Genomic DNA, 7,875 nt, shown 5'->3' on the forward strand with positions numbered 1-7,875 from the left:
AGTGCCACCATCAGCACAGCCAAACTCAAGGTTCCTGTGAAGGGTGATGGGGGATCAGAAAACTAAGGACACAGATGCAGATTTTTGAAAGAAAAAGATGAGATCAGGTGGAGTGCTGCTCTCTGATGGAGAAGTAGATCTAAAGAGTTATACCAGTAATCTTTATTTATCTATGTCTCATTATCAGGTTAAAAACTATGCAAGCATTATTCTTTGTACTCAGGAAAGTTACAGAACTAGAAACATCTATGCTGCTTCTTCCACAGTCGCAATCTATAGTTGCAATGTGCAATGTTAGGAGCTTTGTGTAGCTGTCAAAAGGCCCATTGTTTAAAGTTCCTGTTAAGTTCTTCTTTTCCTATGTGTATCTCTTTAATTTCTTTCATCTGTCTAATGGCTCTGGCCAGTGTTTCAAGAACTATGTTAAATAGAAGTGGTGAAATAGGGTATTCCTGTTTTGTTCCAGTTTTTAGAGGGAATGCCTTCAATTTTCTCCATTTAGAATGATGTTGGCCTGGAGCTTAGCATAGATAGCCTTTATGATGTTGAGATTTGTTCCTCTTATCCCTAGTTTTTCTAGTGTTTTAAACTTGAAGGGGTGCTGTATTGGTCAAATGCTTTTTCTGCATCTATTGAGATGATCATATGATTCTTATTTTTGAGTCTATTGATGTAATGAATTATATTTATTGCTTTCCATATGTTGAACCAACCTTGCATCCCTGGGATGAATCCCACTTGATCATGGTGCATGATCTTTTTAATATACTTTTGTATTTAACTTGCCAGAATTTTATTGAGAATTTTTGTATCTATGTTCACTAGAGATATTGGTCTAAAGTTTTCTTTCTTTGATGTGTCTTTGCCTGGTTTTGGAATTAGGGTGATATTGGCCTCATAGAATGAGTTTGGAAGTGCTGCCTCTTTTTCTATTTCTTGAAATAAATTGAAGAGTATTGGTATTAGTTGTTCTTTAAAGATCTTGTAGAACTTGGCTGTATATCCATCCGGTCCTGGGCTTTTCTTGGTTGGTAGGCTTCTGATGGTGTCTTCTATTTTCTTACTTCATATTGGTCTGTTTAAATTGTGTATATCTTCCTAGTTCAATCTGGGAACATCATATGACTTAAGAAGTTTGTCGATGACTTCAATGTCTTCTATTTTATTGGAATATAAGTTTTCAAAATAGTTTCTAAAATATCCTCTGTATTTCTGTAGTGTCTGTTGTGATATTACCTTTTTCATCATGTATGCTGGTAATTTGAGTCTTCTCTTTCCTTCTCTTTGTTAGCATAGGTAAGGGTCTGTCAATTTTATTTATTTTTTTTCAAAGAACCAACTTTTTGTTTTGTCAATTTTTTCAATTGTTTCTTTTGTTTTCATTTCATCTCTAATTTAATTATTTCTTGCCTTCTACTAATTAGCACTATTTTCTGATGATATGATTCTATACCTAGAAGACCCAAAAGTTCCACCAGAAAACTTCTAGAACTAGTAAATGAATTCTGCAAAGTAGAAGGATATAAAATCAATGCCCCTAAATCAAAGACATTTCTGTATATCAGTGACAAATCCTCTTTGAGGGAAATGAGGAAAACTACCCCATTTTCAATAGCCTAAAAAAATACTTGGGAATCAATGAAAGAGGTGAAACATCTATACAATGAAAATTACAGAACCCTAAATAAAGAAATCAAAGAAGACCTTAGAAGATGGAAAGATCTACTGTTGAGAGCCACAGCCGAAGGGGCCCCAGAAAACTTTCAGACTGCCAGCTGATGAGCTGAAGGGGTCCCAGCAAACTTTCAGACTGCCAGCTGATGATTGGCTCACAGCGGCCCCAGCAACATCTAGCTGATTGGCTCCTCTGCGGTGATGCTCATTGGGCTGTTTCCCTGCCCTTTCAGACCACGGAGCTGCTCATTGGGGGACTTTTTTGGCTCCGCCCATGCGACTCAGCCAATCAGCCTCAAGAGCAGGAGGATTATGGGAGGTTGTTGGGGTGTGTGGCTTGTGGGAAGCCGGTGGTGGCAGTTGGGCTCTGAGGGTTTTTTCCTGAGGAGCTGTTTTGTTTATTTTGTGTGGTTCTAAAAATAAAGTTAGTTTCTTTTGACAAGTGGCTCCTGAATTGTGCCCAGCCAGACTGCGGCAATCTACCTTGCTCTTGATAGGCAGAATTAATACTATCGAAATGACCGTACTCCCAAAATCACTATACAGATTTAATGCAATTCTGATTAAAATTCCAATGTCATTTCTTATAGAAATAGAAAAAGCAATCATGAAATTCATCTGGAAAAATAAGAGACCCAGAATAGCTAAAGCAATCCTTAGCAGGATGAGGGAGTCATGTGGCATGACTATACGAGAACTTAAACTATACTACAGAGAAATAGTAACAAAAACAGCATGGTATTGGCACCAAAACAGACTGGTAGACCAATGGTATAGAATAGAGGACCCAGAGACTAACCCCCCAAATTACAATTATCTTATTTTAGACAAAGGTGCCAAAAACATGCAATGGAGAAAAGATAGCATTTTCAACAAATGGTGCTGGGAAAACTGGAAATCCATATGCAACAAAAAGAAATTAAATCCCTATCTCTCACCATGTACAAAACTCAACTCAAAGTGGATCAAGGACTTAGGAATTAAACCAGAGACTCTGCGTCTAATAGAAGAAAAAGTAGTCCCTAATCTTCATCACGTGGGATTAGGCCCAACTTCCTTAATAAGACTCTTACAGTGCAAGAATTAAAACCAAGAATCAATAAAAGGGATGGATTCAAACTAAATTTTTTTTTTCTCAGCAAAAGAAACAATCTGTGAGGTAAACAGAGAGCCTACATCTTGGGAGCAAATTTTTACCCCTCACACATCAGATAGTGCACTAATCTCCAAGGTATATAAAGAACTCAAAAAGCTAAGCACCAAAAAATCAAATAATCCAATCAATAAATGGGCTAAGGACCTGAACAGACACTTCTCAGAAGAGGATATACAATCAATCAATAAATATATGAAAAAATACTCTTCATCTCCAGCAATTTGATAAATGCAAATCAAAACTACTCTAAGATTTCATCTCACTCCAGTCAGAATGACAGCTATTATGAAGACAAACAACAATAAGTGTTGGCAAGGATGTGGGGGGGACGGTACACTCATACATTGCTGGTGGGACTGAAAATTGGTGCAGCCAATCTGGAAAGCAGTATGGAGATTCCTTGGAAATCTGGGAATGGAACCACCATTTGACTCAGCTATCCTTCTCCTCAATCTATACTCAAAGAACTTAAAAATGGCATACTATAGGGACACAGCCACATCAATGTTTTTAGCAGCACAATTCACAACAGCTAAACTGTGGAACCAACCTAGATGTCCTTCAGTAGATGAATTGATTAAAAAAATGTGGCATATATACACAATGGAACATTACTCAGCAATAAAAGAGAATAAAATCATGGCATTTGCAGGTAAATGGATTGCATTGGAGAAGATAATGCTAAGTAAAGTTAGCTAATCTCCAAAAAAACAAACGCCGAATGTTTTCTATGATATAAGAAGGCTGATTCATAGTGGGGCATGGAGGGGGAGCATGGGAGGAATAGACGAACTTTAGATAGGGCAGAGGAGTGGGAGGGGAGGGGAAGGGGCAGGTGGTTAGCAAGGATAGTGGAATGTGATGGATGTCATTATCCAAAGTACATGTATGAAGACACGAATTGGTGTGAACATACTTTACATACAACCAGAGATAGGAAAAATTGTGCTGTATATGTGCAATAAGGATTGTAATGCATTCTGCTGTCATTTATTTCAAATAGAAATCAATTAAAAATTTTAAAAAATAAATAAATAAAGTTACTATTAAGCCTCAGGCGTAGCAGAGCTGGTGAAACACTGTGGTTGTCTAACATGAGAATTCCCATATTTCCAGGAGCTATGTGCCTGAGATCAAGGTCAAAGCTGATAAGACTCTTGCACAGAGCCTCCTCAGACAGGGCTTTACCATAACAGATGGGCATCCTGTGACCTTGCACAGAAATATTCCCAGGCAGCAGGCATGCCACAGCGATGAGGTCATCAGAGACCCCCCAATCTCATTTACTGCTCTCCCCTTCTCTGTCACCGCTCTCCACAAGGGAGCATTTGATGGATCTTGTTCTGCCATTCTGCCAGAAATGGACTTTCCTCACTTCTCTGTGCCATTTTTGTAAAGAGAGTGAGAGAAGCATAAATGACTTAGTGATATCCTCCTATAGTTTATCCCTTCCCCTAATCTGTCATCGCCACATTGCCAGGTCACCTGTGAAGAGAAGCCCAGAATGATTCTTTTCTGGTGGTAAGTAAAATGCAAAATTTCAGTGGTTAAGCTACCGACTAAAATAATACTTTGTGATTATTCTCAATTTTAATATTTCTTTGTTCTTTGTTATCTCTAGACAAAACTCATTTGCCTGACATTTAGTAAGCACTGAATGAATACATAAATGAAAAAGTGACTGATTACTTTAACATTTTTTAAAATTTATTTTGAAAATTTACTTACTTTTAATTAACAAATAAAAATTATTTATAGTTATGGGGTACAGCATGATGTTTTGATTTATGTATGCAATTTGGAATTCATAAACCAAACTAATTAACATACCCATCATCTCACCTATTTATCATCTTTGCATGTGATTAAAAAAAAAAAAAGACATTTAAAACCTGTTCTCTTACCAGTGTTCAGGTACATCGCCTGCAGTCGCTATGCTATGCCATGGACCTCTAGGATATTCCTCCGAACTGAAACTCTGTGTCCTTTGACCATCACTTCCCCACTATCCCGAATCCTAAGCTATAGTCTCCACCATTCTACCATCTACTTCGATGACCTCAACCTTTTTAGGTTTTGCATATAGTGAGATTATGCACTGTGCCTCACTTATTTCACTCAACATAATTTCCTCCCAGTTCATTTATGTTGTTGAAAATGACAAGGTTTCCTTTCCTTTAAAGATGAAATAATGTTTCACTGTGCATATATACTACATTTTCTTTATTCATCTTTGGATTGGCTATTGTAAATAATGCTACAGTGAACATAGGGGTATAGGTATCTCTTCAACATAATTAATTTAATTTCCTTTGGTATTGTACCCAAGAGTAGACATGCTGGCAGTTCTATTTTAATTTTTTAAGGAACTTCTATGCTATTTCCTGTAATGACTGTACATTCCCACCAAGAGTATATGAAGGCTCCCTTTTCTCCTCATCTTCTCCAACTCTTATCTTTTTGTCTTTTTGATACAATCCATTCTAATATTTGGGAGGTGATATTTTATTGTGATCTTAACTTGCATTTTTCCTGCTAATTCATGACATTGAGCTTTTTTTTTTTTTTTTGAAATTTTATATACCTGTTTGCTATTGGTATGTTTTATTTTGAAAAAAAAAAAAAAAGTTCTTCACCCACTGTTTTTTTCAGTGTTTGGGATAGAACCCAGAGCTTCACATGTGCTAGACAAGTGCTAAGCACAATCCCTGAGTTGGAGTGTTTTGTTGCTATTGAATCCCCTAGTTCCATAAGTATTTTGAATATTAACCCCTCATCAGAGGTCCTGCTTGCAGATATTTTCTCCCATTCCATAGACTATCTGCACTGATGTTTCCTTTGGTGTGCAAAATGTTTCAATTTGATACTATCTTATTTGTCTATTTTTGCTTTGGTTTCCTAGTCCTTTTGAGATTATATCTATTTTTTTTTTTTTGCCAAGAAATGTCAGGAAACTTTTCCCTTGTTTTTCTTCTAATAATAATGACCTTACAAAAAATGATGGGGGTGAGTTCCAGGGTGTCAGGGAGAATACACTTAACAGGTGTCAGGTGTCGAGGAATGCTCAGAACACACACTACATACTCACATACACACATGGACACACACATGCACGTGTCTGTATATATTTTGCTATAAGGATATGGTTAATTTCACAGGATCAAATTCCTTTTCAAAAATTTTCTACATTTTTATTCCCATTTTTTTTCTAAATATATTTTTTTCTGGGGGAGGCTATCATAGAAGGCACTCAGGGTCTCCCTTTTGGCAAATGACAGTATACACAAAAAAAGCTCAGTGCTTTAATGAAATTTCCTCTCACCTTGTGAAAGTTCCTTATTTTTCCTTCTAAAAGCTTCTTGATGGTCTTTTTGACTCTCATTTGTCCTTAACTCTTGAATAGTCTTGCTCCTCTCTTGACATTCTTTTATTGTGTAGCCTGGAGCCTGGTCTTGTCTCTTTGTCTAGCTCGTCAGAGTAATAGTTTATGTTACTCCAGTGAATGGCTTACCCTGTGCCATGACCCCTGAGTGCTGATTTTCTGTCCTGCTTATTCCTAGGTGTTTTGAAATCTCACCTAGTCCTTTTTCTAGGCTCAACATTGCCACCCCCCTCCAAACCTAAGACTGAACATACCTGCCTCCTTCCCCATAGGTTCCAGCTGATTCAGGAAAGGACAGAGGACAGTTTGGGAGGATGAACACCTTTACCTTGCCCATCCTCTACTTCTTATTCTTGGTCCTCCTGCTAGAAGTAACAACCTCTCTAGCAAAGTGGTAAGAGATTACAAAATCTCAAAGCTGAGATCCTTCAATTTCACTCTGCTGATGAAGGTTTTAAGACCCAATTGGAATCTTAAATAAGCAGAAGATTATCTTGTCTCTTCCCTCTACCCCTTCTTTTCTTAAATAGATAAAGCTTTCCATGACACTTTGTATTTCTGTCTTAAATTTCTCAAGATATTTGAAGAAGTTGGTAGTATTATTGACCTTTGGGATAAATAGCAATGGCTTCTTTTCTTCATTAATTCACCAACTGTTTATTGAATGCATAATACTTTATTGGCACCAGAACAGTGTGAACCCAGCAAAGAAAAAAAAAACAAGCAAATAAACAATATCCCTGCTCAGGGAGCTCATGTTGTTGTGAGTTAGGGAAAAAAGTCAATGACTACCCTCATGAGTGATAGGTACTAATTATTGCTCTGAAGAGTAGAATGGGGTAATGAGCTACAGAGTGCTGGGTTTTTCTTTACCACATGCATTTTGCCATAAAAGGGAGTTGGAAAAGGGTTTTCTTAAACATGACATTGAAACAGAAATATGTGATAGATAAAAGACCTGCTGGTGACCAGGGGAGGAGTGACCTTGGAAGAAGGAACAGCAAGGACAACGAAGGGGCCAATAAGGCTGTACCTGGCCAGCAAGGCCGAGAGTGGTAGAAGGTGAGGTGGGAGAGGTAGCAGGGGAGCAGGAGGCCCAGGATACCTAGCATCATTTGTTTCATTAGATCTGTGTCATTCTGCCATTTAAATGATAGAAACATTTGTATATTTCTGGAATATTTGAGTGTAATTGTACTCATCAGAATCGCCTAGGAAGCTTATTAAAAATAAAACATCATGGGGTCCACTCCAATTTTATTTAAATAAAACTCTTTAGTGGACTGAGGAATCCATATTTTTTTTAGAGAGAGAGAGAGAGAGAGAGAATTTTTTTAATATATATATATATATATATATATATATATATATATATATATTTTTTTTTTTTTTTTAGTTTTTGGCGGACACAACATCTTTGTTTGTATGTGGTGCTGAGGATTGAACCCGGGCCACACGCATGCCAGGTGAGCGCACTACTGCTTGAGCCATATCCCCAGCCCAGGAATCCATATTTTTAACTAGCACCTTGTGAGACTCTTATAAAGACACATAAGCACTACTCTGTAGTTGGATATTGGGAGCAGATGTTGAAAGTTTGAAAATTGCCTTTTTAAAATTTAATTTAATTTTTTATTCTTTTTAGTTATAAATGACATAAGAA

This window comes from Callospermophilus lateralis, chromosome 13 (assembly GCF_048772815.1).
Source record: "Callospermophilus lateralis isolate mCalLat2 chromosome 13, mCalLat2.hap1, whole genome shotgun sequence".
NCBI lineage: Eukaryota > Metazoa > Chordata > Mammalia > Rodentia > Sciuridae > Callospermophilus > Callospermophilus lateralis.